Genomic DNA, 13,889 nt, shown 5'->3' on the forward strand with positions numbered 1-13,889 from the left:
GCATTCATTTGTTTATTCATTCATTCATTCAAAACAGTGCCCTCATTCAATCCTGGGCTACAAGAGATGCAGAAGATGTCTTTTTCTTCAAGTCGCTTCCAGGGATTTGAAGTTTGTACTGTGTAAATGAACAAAACTGCACCCACAAAAATCCACAGGTGCTCTGGGATCAGTGTCTAAAGAACCAGGAAATACATGGTAAGATTTTCCCAGAGTCAAAAGAGGATGGTGGATAACATATCCAGGCCAAAGTCAACTATAAGCTCAACTTAAAAAAACAGTTTGAGAAGGGGAAATGATGACTATAAAGGCAGGAGATATGCCCTCCAGGCATGTCTGAGGGCTCCAGGAATTCAGGATGGCAGGAGTATTGAGGGTTGAGGAAAGGTGACAGCAGCAAAGGTAGAAAACAAGCTGTGGTCAAATCATGAGGGGGTTGTGTGTCCTGCTTATGAACCTGCAATTCTGGTCAATGCTGCCTTCATCCGGCTGCTTCAAATGCACAACTGCACTTACCAAAGCAGGTCATAGAGGCACTAAAGAGTTCCACAGAGGAGGCTCCCCTGCCACCCCACAAAAGAGGCCTGCAGAAGAGTAAGCAGAGAGCCATGTTGAAGGTGAGCTGGGACCGAGAGAAGCTAGACTAGGGCAGAAGTGGTCAGAAGGCCATAGCAGGAATCCAGAGGGCAAAGGACATATGCGAGGTAGGGCAGAGTGCAGGGGAGACAGGTGTGGGAGTCTGTGTCCAAGACTCCATGAGAAGGGTGGAGTTTCACAAAGCTTTCTGTATTTTTTCCAAGTGTTTATTCTACTCATGGTACTTATTTGACACTTCCATGTTAATATTTGTAAACTCCTCCCTGTGAATGGTAAATATTTGGAGGGCGGATACTGTGTTTTATTCATCTATAATTATCAGCACTCTAGGGATCCCAATAAAAACATGTTGAATACATGTGTAAATGAGTCAGTGAATAAATAGTATCAAATAAGAGCTTATTTTCATTCAGTTTCTTCTTAATCTAACCACCAAGAAGCTCTTGAATTCTATGCAGACTCCGAAATCAGGGGGCAATTGATACAAACAGGGCCAGAGAAGATTCCCTGCAAGTAGGAGAAAGATTTGAAAGTGAAGCCAAGACAAACAATATTAAACTTTCGTTGTGAGCACAAAGAAGGCCAAGGTCAGACCTCACTGAGGTCTCTGCCATTTAGCACACTCACTTTTACATAAAGGGAAATTAATACTTGTCTATTTCATGAATGAAAAATGCATGAGTCAATAAAAATGATATGTTAGAAATAAAGAAAGTGTGACAGATAAGCAGATTTTAGTAACTGTCAAAGTTTTGTGGATATATTATTAATACATGGTCACTTAAACACAACAGAAGAACATGACTTTCAAAGATTAAACCTATATGTGTTTCTAATGTATAATTTATCTTAATACATCTAAAGTCCTAAGTTCTTGAACACTGGTTCTTGTCTCAGTTATTATCTACTGTGCTATAATTAGTCCCTTGCTAATGGCTTCCCACGCACTACTCCTGGTTCAAGGAGTGGAATGTTGTGGTTAAATAGTGATGGCAAACATTGGCACATGCAGAAATGGTGGGACACAGAACATGAGATTTTGCCAAAACTGTACTAAGCCTTCTGAGGTGCTAAGATCTGGGAAATCATTTAGTGTATCAACTGTTGGCCCAATCACTTAATCTAAAAACACAATCAAAAAAAAAATAAAATAAAAATAAAAACACAATCTACTCATTATGCCATCAGGGAGCAATGAGAAAAAGTAGATTAGGCGTGAATTCCAACTTTGCTACTCACAAGCTGGATAATCATGCATAAGTTTAAAGACTCTGGGTCTTATTTTCTTCCTCTGAGAAGTGAGAACCCTTATCAATCTGTGAAAATAGTGTATCTATGGCACCGAGCAAAGTGTCTATGAACAAAGTATACTCAACAAATGCATCCACATCTTCAACTCTCATTTCATTGATCTCCTCTGGATCTATATACAACTCCTATAAAAGTGGGTGCTGAAAGGCAGTGACTTCAGGTTACTTCCTTCTGAACAGCCCCACACCATCATTCTGTGTGCTGGTCAGAACTCAAAAGGGTCCCAAGGTCTCCAGGGGTCCACTCCTACTTAATCAACACTGATGTAGGTGCTGCTGTGGAGGGATTTTACAGTGAAAGTAAGTTTCCACATTGGTTGAGCTTAAGACAAAAATTAGCTTTGGTGTGTCTGATCTGATCAGATGAGTCCTTCAAAGGTACTGGGCTGTTCCTTGAAAAAGAGGTCCATGCCATGAGAGGAAGTCACCCTGAGGGATATCTTACCCTACTGACTTTGAAGATGTGGGTGGCCACAGGATTGAATTTTCACAACCATATGAGCTTAGATGATCCCAAGCTCTAGATGAGACCATAAGAGTGCCAACACTTTGATTTCATCTTCACAAGACTGAGTATGGCTTTCAGTCATGCTGTGCACAGGCTTTCAATCAACAGAATTGTGAGTGGTATTCTTTTAAGCCACTAAGTTTGTGGTCATTTGTTATGCGTCAACAAAAAAATGAATGCACCCTAGTCCTTTTGCCAGTTTTACTTTCTTAAACTTTAATAGCATTCTCATTTTAAAACTTCCATAAAAATGGGGTCTTGCAATGTGACATATCAGAACCCAACTATCCTTTAATACTCTACAAAGAATAGCTATAGTGAGGCTCAAGACAATCCCACCAAGTGAGCTGTGTCCTATCATTTTGTGATGGTCATCCTATTTCTTTATTTTTATAATGGTGCTTATGCTCAGTTTTCTGAGAATTAAATTGATATATGCTTAGAGAAAACTTTGAGGACACAGAAAAGCAAAAAATAAGAAAACATAAATCATCAATAAATTCACTCTCAGAAGCAATCCTTGTTAAATGTATTGATAACAATCTTTATACAGTTAAAAATTACAAACATAGATGAGGATATGGAGAAAGTCAACTATATATATATAATTAAATATATACTTAATTATATATATATTTAATTATATATATATATATAAAGCTAAAAACATAATACATACTCTTTCTCAGATTCATTTGATTGACTATAACCCAATAACATTTTTTATTACTTGAACTATTCCAAAAAGGTTTCACAAAGCAATACATTTCCTTGGTGGTGATGGTTTAATAACTAAGTCATGTGACTCTTTGTGACTACTATGGACTGTAGCCCACCAAGCTCCTCTGTCCATGGGATTTTCTAGGTAAAAATACTGGAGTGGGTTGCCATTTCCTTCTCCAGGGGTTCCTTCCAACCCAAGGATTGAACCTGGGTCTTCTGCACTGCAGTCATATGATTCTTTACCAACTGAGCCACCAGGAAAGCCCACACATTTCCTTACTACCTGCAATAAATTCTGATAGTTTCTGATCTTTCATTAATATATATATATATATTCTTTGCATTCTACTAAAATGATTGCAATACCCATTAATGTGTTGTTTACCTGTACTTTGAAAAACATTGCTATGTGCAATTTTGTATTCTGATTTTCTACTTCTCATCATTTTGTAAAAATTCCCAATACCATTAAAATTACTTAAGCATATTTTCAAACACTTTATGATCTTAAATCTTACTGAAGTATCACTTATTTTATATTCTTATTCTACTATATTTGAATATTGTTTCTTCAAAATTTAAATGAACATTTTTATTGACTATTCCTTAACACTAATAGCAAGAAGTGAACTCACTAGAAAGTTTGCATCTCCATTCTAAATAGTGTGGATGGAACCCAGCAAGGAAACATAAATCACACAATTAAGTCATGTCATGCCCTTTCTCCTTGCACCCACCCTTCCCCTGCACTTATCCAGTCTGCCAGGAAAAATAGAGTCTAGAGAACACTGTGGTTCTCAGACATCACTGGCCCGAAGGCCAGATGCCTTGAAGGGAGTGCTATGCTGTGCTGTCTGGTCTAACAAGCGAGACAAGAGGGGCCTCCACCACAGACACCTGAGAAGTACCACAGTCTTCAGCTCACAGCTGCCAGATTGCTCTCATTGCTCATTAACTGTTAGCACTGTTAGTTCTAATAAACTGTGATTTTCATTGCTGCTAAAGCAGGCTGGCATCCTCTCCTCCCCAACAGACTGCTCCCCAAGCAACTGACATCCAAAGTAAGTACCCCTGCAGGAGCCAATATGCTTGCTCTACACTCTCATCTGCCTCTCTAAACCTGCCTCCTGCCCTGCAGAGCTTACAGGCAGCAGAAGACCTCACCACTCTCCTCTCTCCCTCCCTCCCTCTCTCTCTCTCTCTCTCTCCCTCATCTCCACCCATCCCTCAATTAATCCAACAGTTAAAACAGAAAACTTACTTCTGTCTGCAGTATTTCAGTATGAGTGTAAATCTCCTGAAATAAGCAGCTGCTGGGTTGTTTCTAGGGGAGCACCTGCCCCTGTGTTTGTCACATGGTGACACCAGCTGAAGGCAGGGCTCATCTTACACAATAAAGGCCTCTGCAGAAGCCCTACACATTTCCATCCAAGGCTGCAAAGGTGAGGCTCTGACATTAGGGTGCAGGGAGGATGCAGGGAGGGGGATTAGGCATGCGTGTATGAGTCCAAGTCAGCACATCTGTCCATTCACAGGAATGTTAAGGGATTACATTATTTCACCTCTCAGTGCTTTTAACTTTGTGCCATTCTTTCCTTTCTGCTGCTGCTGCTAACTCTCTTCAGTCATGTCCGACTCTGTGCGACCCCATAGATGGCAGCCCACCAGGCTCCCCCGTCCCTGGGATTCTCCAGGCAAGAATACTGGAGTGGGTTGCCATTTCCTTCTCCAATGCAGGAAAGTGAAAAGTGAAAGTGAAGTCACTCAGTCGTGTCCGACTCTTCGCGACCCCATGGACTGCAGCCTACCAGGCTCCTCCACCCATGTGATTTTCCAGGCAAGAGTACTGGAGTGGGGTGCCATCTCCTTCTCCATCGTCCATTCTACTTTAGGCTAATTTCTATTTAGGCTATAAGGCTCAGTGCAGTTGTCTCCCCTGGAAAATTTCCTCTAACTTCTGTCTTCTGGGCTTCAACAGCACCCTCATGTACCACTCACAAGGGAGTGCTATCACTCCTTAGCTTTTCTCAAGATAGCTTCTTAATTTACTTTTGTATCTGCAGCATACATACTTTTGTATCCCCATCATGGCACTTTCCTGGTGGTTCAGAAGCTAAAGAATCTGCCTGCAATGCAGGAGACCTGGGTTCAATCCCTGAGCCAGGGAAGATCCTCTGGAGAAGGGAATGGCCACCCACTCCAGTATCCTTACCTGGAGAATTCCATGGACAGAGGAGCCTGGTGGGCTACAATTCATGGGGTCACAAAGAGTCAGACAGCAGACTGAGTGACTAACACTTTCACTTTTATCCACAGCATAGTTCCTGTCACATAGGATGTGCTCAGTAAATGTTTATTGCAGTGAATTGAAAAGGTACAGAATTATCTGTTGACAGCCTTGAGGTTCCAATAGGAAAATGGACACTGTTGCTATTTCTCCCTTCATTTTGACTTCTAGGTGTTAAAGGTGTCACTTGTCATAGTAAGACACAGTAAGATTTGCTGTAAGAACCACTGGGCTTGAAACAATAAAGACCGGAAGCTGAGTTTTTACCCATTTCCTCTGCATGACGAAGAAAAGACTTGAAAATGCTTAAAGAATGTGAAACGAGATTCATGGGTTAAGACTAGAGATCTCTTCAAGAAAATCAGAGATACCAAAGGAACATTTCTTGCGAAGATGGGCTCGATAAAGGACAGAAATGGTATGGACCTAATAGAAGCAGAAGATATTAAGAAGAGGTGGGAAGAATACACAGAAGAACTGTACAAAAAAGATCTTCATGACCCAGATAATCACGATGGTGTGATCACTGACCTAGAGCCAGACATCCTGGAATGTGAAGTCAAGTGGGCCTTAGAAAGCATCACTACAAAAAAAGCTAGTGGAGGTGATAGAATTCCAGTTGAGCTATTCCAAATTCTGAAAGATGATGCTGTGAAAGTGCCACACTCAATATGCCAGCAAATTTGGAAAACTCAGCAGTGGCCACAGGACTGGAAAGGGGCAGTTTTTATTCTAATCCCAAAGAAAGGCAATGCCAAAAAAAACTCAAACTACCACACAATTGCACTCATCTCACATGCTAGTAAAGTAATGCTCAAAATTCTCCAAGCCAGGCTTCAGGAATATGTGAACTGTGAAATTCCTGATGTTCGAGCTGGTTTTAGAAAAGGCAGAGGAACCAGAGATCAAATTGCCAACATCCGCTGGATCCTGGAAAAAGCAAGAGAGTTCCAGAAAAACATCTATTTCTGCTTTATTGACTACACCAAAGCCTTTGACTGTGTGGATCACAATAAACTGTGGAAAATTCTGAAAGAATTGGGAATACCAGACCATCTGATCTGCCTCTTGAGAAATCTGTATGCAGGTCAGGAAGCAACAGTTAGAACTGGACATGGAACAACAGACTGGTTCCAAATAGGAAAAGGAGTACATCAAGGCTGTATATTGTCACCCTGTTTATTTAACTTATATGCAGAGTACATCATGAGAAACGCTGGACTGGAAGAAACACAAGCTGGAATCAAGATTGCTGGAAGAAATATCAATAACCTCAGATATACAGATGACACCACCCTTATGGCAGAAAGTGAAGAGGAACTCAAAAGCCTCTTGATGAAGGTGAAAGTGGAGAGTGAAAAAGTTGGCTTAAAGTTCAACATTCAGAAAACGAAGATCATGGCATCCGGTCCCATCACTTCATGGGAAATAGATGGGGAAACAGTGGAAACAGTGTCAGACTTTATTTTTCTGGGTTCCAAAATCACTGCAGATGGTGACTGCAGCCATGAAATTAAAAGACGCTTACTCCTTGGAAGGAAAGTTATGACAAACCTAGATAGCATATTCAAAAGCAGAGACATTACTTTGCCAACAAAGGTTCGTCTAGTCAAGGCTATGGTTTTTCCTGTGGTCATATATGGATATGAGAATTGGACTGTGAAGAAAGCTGAGCGCCAAAGAATGATGCTTTTGAACTGTGGTGTTGGAGAAGACTCTTGAGAGTCCCTTGGACTGAAAGGAGATCCAACTAGTCCATTCTGAAGGAGATCAGCCCTGGGATCTCTTTGGAAGGACTGGTGCTAAAGCTGAAACTCCAGTACTTTTGCCACCTCATGCGAAGAGTTGACTCATTGGAAAAGACTCTGATGCTGGGAGGGATTGGGGGCAAGAAGGGAAGGGGACGAGAGAGGATGAGATGGGTGGATGGCATCACTGACTCAGTGGACTTGAGTCTGGGTGAACTCTGGGAGTTGGTGATGGACAGGGAGGCCTGACATGCTGTGATTCATGGGGTGGCAAAGAGTCGGACATGACTGAGCGACTGATCTGATCTGATCTGTAAGTACCAGTTCCTGTGTAATGACCATTTTACTCCTGACTCTGTAACATCGGATAGGGTGTTTACTATTTGAAATAATCTGCAATTTCAACAATATTTTCTCTGCCTGAAGGCAATCAGGAGAAAGAGTCTTGAAAAAAAATCTCAAAAAAAAAAAATTGAAAGTGAGAAAGAAGTATATCTAAAAACCAAGTCAGAAGCATCTTTTGCATCAAATGAGCCAAATAAGCATCCAATTAAGATGTCCTTCCTGAACATACAGAATTACTTGAATCAGCTGCCTTGGTAAAGCCACCAGATCCAAAACCAGAAAGTGTGCAAAATAACATACTAACTCTTAATCCAGTTAAATAAGATACCAGAAAACCAGAATTCACCTTGGAAACATTAGTTAACCATGACATGGATATAGGTGGTTTGCACACATTTTTTGAGAATCTAAATTCTACGACTATTACTTTAACAACTTCAAATTCAGAGGGTATTCAGCAGCCTTTAGAAACCCAAGAAGTGCTTGAAATAATTACCAATTATCTTGCTAACCCACACTTCACAAATGATTCTGTGGAAATTAAGTCAGCACAGGAAAATGCATTCATGTTCAGCACAATTACTCCAACAGTGAAGAATTAAACAGATAAAGAATCTGTTATTGCCATTTTTGTACCTACAGAAAATTCCAAACCTACAATTAATTCTTTTATACGTGCCCAAGAAACAATGGAAACGGTGGAAATGGACATTAAAGACCTAGACATTGAAGACTCAAATAATGATATAAACTTTGAGACAGATGTTTTATGGATTGAGCATTTTACTGCAGACCAATGTAAATAAGGAATATCCTTGGCAGAAAGTCTAAACTACATTCAAAGATAACTCCTTGAGTTACAAGAACAGCAAACTCTAGGGAGATTGAAGTCTTTGGAAGCTCTTATAAGGCAGCTAAAACAGGAAAACTGGCTATCTGAAGAAAATTATAGAAAACCATTTCACAACATATGAAGTTATTATATAGATTAGAGACGTTTTAAAATTTGTGACTTTTACATAAGGTTTTTTTGGCCAAAGCAAATTATATGTAAAGTGAACTTATTCTTGTGTAAAATTCTTACCTTAATGAAGCTAAGAAAGTGCTCTAATGTTATGAACTTCATCCTGTCTTTGTTATGCTCATCTTTGAGAAAAACTAGAGAGTTTTTGGGTAGAAGACATTTCATCACTTCTTAACATTCCAAATTTAAAGTAAAAATGTACTGAATAAACAATATGATTAAGTCATAAACTGAGAGAACACAGATACGGTAAACAAGATCCCAGAATAGAAGTCAAGTTCAGGAATCAGTCCTGGTTGTACCATTAAGATGTGTCTTGGACAAGTTACTTATTGAGTCTCAGTCTCTAATTTGTAGAAGGAGGGCATACCACTAAATCTCTAACATCAGTCAGTTCAGTCCAGTCGCTCAGTCATATCCGACTCTTTGCGACCCCATGAATCGCAGCATGCCAGGCCTCCCTGTCCATCACCAACTCCCGGAGTTCACTCAGACTCACGTCCATCGAGTCAGTGATGCCATCCACCCATCTCATCCTCTGTCGTCCCCTTCTCCTCTTGCCCCCAATCCCTCCCAGCATCAGAGTCTTTTCCAATGAGTCAACTCTTTGCATGAGGTGGCCAATGTACTGGAGTTTCAGCTTTAGCATCATTCCTTCCAAAGAAAATCCAGGGCTGATCTCCTTCAGAATGGACTGGTTAGATCTCGCAGTCTGAGGGACTCTCAAGAGTCTTCTCCAACACCACAGTTCAAAAGCATCAATTCTTCAGCACTCAGCTTTCTTCACAGTCCAACTCTCACATCCATACATGACCACTGGGAAAACCATAGCATTGACTAGACAGACCTTTGTTGGTAAAGTAATGTCTCTGCTTTTTAATATGCTGTCTAGGTGTTCATAGTTTTTCTTCCAAGGAGCAAACGTCTATTAATTTCATGGCTGCAGTCACCATCTTCAGTGGTTTTGAAGCCCCCAAAAATAAAGACCCTCACTGTTTTTGTTGTTTTGCCATCTATTTGCCATGGAATAATGGGACCAGATGCCATTTGTTGAAGATCAGTTGACTATAAATATGTGTGTTTATTTCTTGGCTGTTAATTTCATTTCATTTGTCTATATGTCTCTTTATGCCACCACAATAATATTTTTATTATTGTATATTTGTAATATATTTTGGAATGAGGGAGTGTTACACCTCCATTTTTCTTCTTCTTTCTCAAGATTGCTTTGGCTTTTCAGAGTCTTTTGTAGGTCTATATGAATTTTAGGATGTTTTTCCATTTCTGTAAAGAATGAAATTGGACATTTTGTAAGAATTGCATTGAATCTGTAGATCACTCTGTATAGTACAGATACTTAAACAATATCAATTCTCCCAATCCATGAACACAGGATGCCTTTCCATTTATATGTGTCTTTAATTTCCTTCATTAACATTTTATTGTTTTCAGTGTATATATCCTTGTTTTCAGATCCTCGGGTAAGTTTTTCCTTGTTGCTCTGCAAATGAGATTGCTTCCTTAAATTCCACTTCAGATAATTTGCTGTTAGTGTATTGAAATTCAACTTATTTTTTCACCATCATTATTTACTTATTTTTAACTTTTTATATTGTATTAGAGTATAGCTAATTAACAATGTTGTGATAGCTTCAAATAAATGTACAGCAAAAGGACTCAGCCTTACATATACATGTATTCACTCTCTTCTAAAATTCCCTCCCATCCAGCTGCCACATAATTTTGAGGAGAGTTCCATGTGCTACGTAGTAGGTCCTTGTTGATTGTCCATTTTAAATACAGCAGTGTGTACAGGCAACCATAAATTTGTTCTCTAAGTCTGTGAGTTCCTTTCTGTTTTGTAAATAAGTTCAGTTGTATCATTTGTTTTTAGATTCCACATATAAAGGAGGTCATACTATGTTTCTCCCTCTCTGTCTGACTTATTTCACTCAGTATGACAATCTATAGGTCCATCATGGTTGCTGCAAATAGAATTATCTCATTATTTTTTTAATGGCTGAGTAATATTCCATTGTATAAATGCACCATATCTCCTTTATTCATGTCTCTGTTGATAGATACTTAGGTTGCCTTCATGTCCTTGGCTATTGTAAATAGTGCTTCAATGAACATCAGTGTGCGTGTATCCTTTTGGATCATGTTTTTCTCCAGATATATGCTCAGGAATGGGGTTGAGGGTCATATGGTAGCTCTAGTTTTAGTTTATTCAGGAATCTCTATACTGTTCTCCATAGTGGTTGTACAATTCCACCAACAGTGTAGGAGGGTTCTTTTCTCTCCACACCCTCTCCAGCATTTATTGTTTGCAGTTTTTTTGATGATAGCCATTCTGGCTGGTGTGAGGTGATATCTCATTGTAGTGTTGATTTGCATTTCTCAAATAATTAGTGATGTTGAACATCTTTTCATGTGCCTCTTGGCCATCTGTATGTCTTCTTTGCAGAAATGTCTATTTAGATATTCTGCCCATTTTTTTGAGTGGGTTGTTAGTTTTCATGTGAGCTGTTTATAAATTCTGGAAACTAATCCCTCATTGCTCACATCATCTGCAAAAGTTTTCTCCCAATCTGTGTGTTGCCTTTTTATTTTTCTTATTGTTTCCTTTGCTGTGAAAAAACTTTTGAGTTTAAGTAGATCCCATTTGTTTATTTTTGCTTTCATTTCCATTATTCTGGGAGATAGGTGGGAAAAGATATTGCTGCAATTTATGTTATACAGTTTTCTGCCTATGTTTTCCTCTAGGAGTTTTATCGTGTCCAGTCTCACATTTAGGTATTTAATGCATTTTGAGCTTATTTTTGTGTGTGGTGTTAAAAAAAGTTATCTACCTTTATTTTTAATGTGTAGCTGTTCAGTTTTCCCAGAACATTTGCTGAAGAGACTGTCTTTCAGTGTTGTGTAGTCTTGCCTCCTTTGTCATACCTTAATTGGCCATAGGTACATGGGTTTATTTCTGGATTTCCTATTCTGCTCCATTAATCTATATTTCTATTTTTGTACCAGTACCATACTGTTTTGATGACTGTCACTCTGTAGTTTACTCTGAAGTCAGGGAGCCTGATTACTTTAGCTCTGTTTTTTCTTTTTAATACTGCTTTGACTATTCAGAGTCCTTTGTGTCTGAATACATATTTGGAGATTTTTTGTTCTGGTTCTGTGAAAAATGCCATTGGTAATTTGATAAGGATTGTATTGAATCTGTAGTTGCCTTGGGTAGTATAGTCATTTTGACAATATTGACTACTCCAATCCACAAGCATAGCATGTCTTTCCATTTTATTGTGTCTTCCTTGACTTCTTTAATAAATATCTTATAGTTTTTGGAGTACAAGTCTTTTGTCTCCTTAGGTAGGTTTATTCTTAGATATTTTATTCTTTTTTTTTTTTTAGTAGCTGTATGTACTTCTTTTTTTTTTAATTAATTTTATTTTATTTTTAAACTTTACATAATTGTATTTTATTCTTTTTGATGCAGTGGTAAATTGAATTGTTTCCTGAATTTCTCTTTCTGGTCTTTCATTGTTGGTATAGAAGTGTACAGATTTCTGTGTATTAATTTTGTAATCTGCAACTTTACCATTTTCATTGATGAGTTCTAGGAGTATTATAGTAGTATCTTTAAGTTATTTTATGTATAGTATCATGTCATCTGCAAACACTGACAGTTTAAGTTCTTCTTTTCCAATTTGGATTCCGTTTACTTCTTTTCCTTCTTTGATTGTTGTACCTAGGACTTCCAAAACTACGCTGAATAAAAGTGGCAAAAGTAGACATCCTTGTCTTGTTCCTGATCTTAGAGGAAAGCTTTCAGCTTTTCACTATTGAGTATTATGTTAAATATAGGTTTGTTATATATGGCCTTTATTACATGGAAGACAATTGCACTCATCTCACACACTAGCAAAGTAATGCTCAAAATTCTCTAAGCCAGGCTTCAGCAATAAGTGAACCATGAACTTCCAGTTGTTCAAGCTGGTTTTAGAAAAGGCAGAGGAACCAGAGACCAAATTGCCAACAACTGCTGGATCATTGAAAAAGCAAGAGAGTTCCAGAAAAACATCTATTTCTGCTTTATTGACTATGCCAAAGCCTTTGACTGTGTGGATCACAATAAACTGTGGAAAATTCTGAAAGAGATGGTAATACCAGACCACCTGACCTGCCTCTTGAGAAATTTGTATGCAGGTCAGGAAGCAACAGTTAGAACTGGACATGGAACAACAGACTGGTTCCAAATAGAAAAAGGAGCATGTCAAGGCTGTATATTGTCACCCTGCTTATTTAACTTATATGCAGAGTACATCATGAGAAACGCTGGGCTGGAAGAAGCACAAGCTGGAATCAAGATTGCCGGGAGAAATATCAATAACCTCAGATATGCAGATGACACCACGCTTATGGCAGAAAATGAAGAGGAACTAAAAAGCCTCTTGATGAAGGTGAAAGAGGAGAGTGAAAAAAATGGTTTAAAACTCAACAGTCAGAAAACGAAGATCATGGCATCTGGTCCCATCACTTCATGGGAAATAGATGGAGAAACAGTGGAAATAGTGTCAGACTTTATTTTGGGGGGCTCCAAAATCACTGCAGATGGTGACTGCAGCCATGAAATTAAAAGACGCTTACTCCTTGGAAGGAAAGTTATGACCAACCTAGATAGCATATTCAAAAGCAGAGACATTACTTTGCCAACAAAGGTCCATCTAGTCAAGGCTACGGTTTTTCCAGTGGTCACGTATGGATGTGAGAATTGGACTGTGAAGAAAGCTGAGCCCCGAAGAATCAATGCTTTTGAACTGTGGTGTTGGAGAAGGAAGACTCTTGAGAGTCCCTTGGACTGCAAAGAGATCCAACCAGTCCATTCTGAAGGAGATCAGCCCTGGGATTTCTTTGGAAGGAATGATGCTAAAGCTGAAACTCCAGTACTTTGGCCACTTCATGCGAAGTGTTGACTCATTGGAAAAGTCTCTGATGCTGGGAGGGATTGGGGGCAGGAGGAGAAGGGGACGACAGAGGATGAGATGGGTGGATGGCATCACTGACTCGATGGACGTGAGTCTGAGTGAATCCAGGAGTTGGTGATGGACAGGGAGGCCTGGCGTGCTGTGATTCATGGGGTCCCAAATAGTCCAACACGACTGAGCAACTGAACTGAACGGACTGATGCTCCCTAAATGCTCACTTTCTGGAAATTTTTATCATAAATGGGTGATGAATTTTGTCAAAAACTTTCTGCATCTATTGAGGTGATCATAAACTGTTTTTATTCTTCAGTTTGTTGACGAGGTATATCACATTGATTGATTTGTGGATATTGAAAAAT

At 39.1% G+C, this 13,889-nt stretch overlaps 1 pseudogene; it reads left to right on the forward strand.

Moving 5' to 3' along the window:
• The first annotated feature begins 608 nt into the window (after positions 1–608).
• On the forward strand, positions 609–8,505 carry LOC109574916 (THAP domain-containing protein 5 pseudogene; annotated as a pseudogene).
• Positions 8,506–13,889: the final 5,384 nt, after the last annotated feature.

This window comes from Bos indicus, chromosome 2, assembly GCF_029378745.1.
Source record: "Bos indicus isolate NIAB-ARS_2022 breed Sahiwal x Tharparkar chromosome 2, NIAB-ARS_B.indTharparkar_mat_pri_1.0, whole genome shotgun sequence".
Classification (NCBI taxonomy): domain Eukaryota; kingdom Metazoa; phylum Chordata; class Mammalia; order Artiodactyla; family Bovidae; genus Bos; species Bos indicus.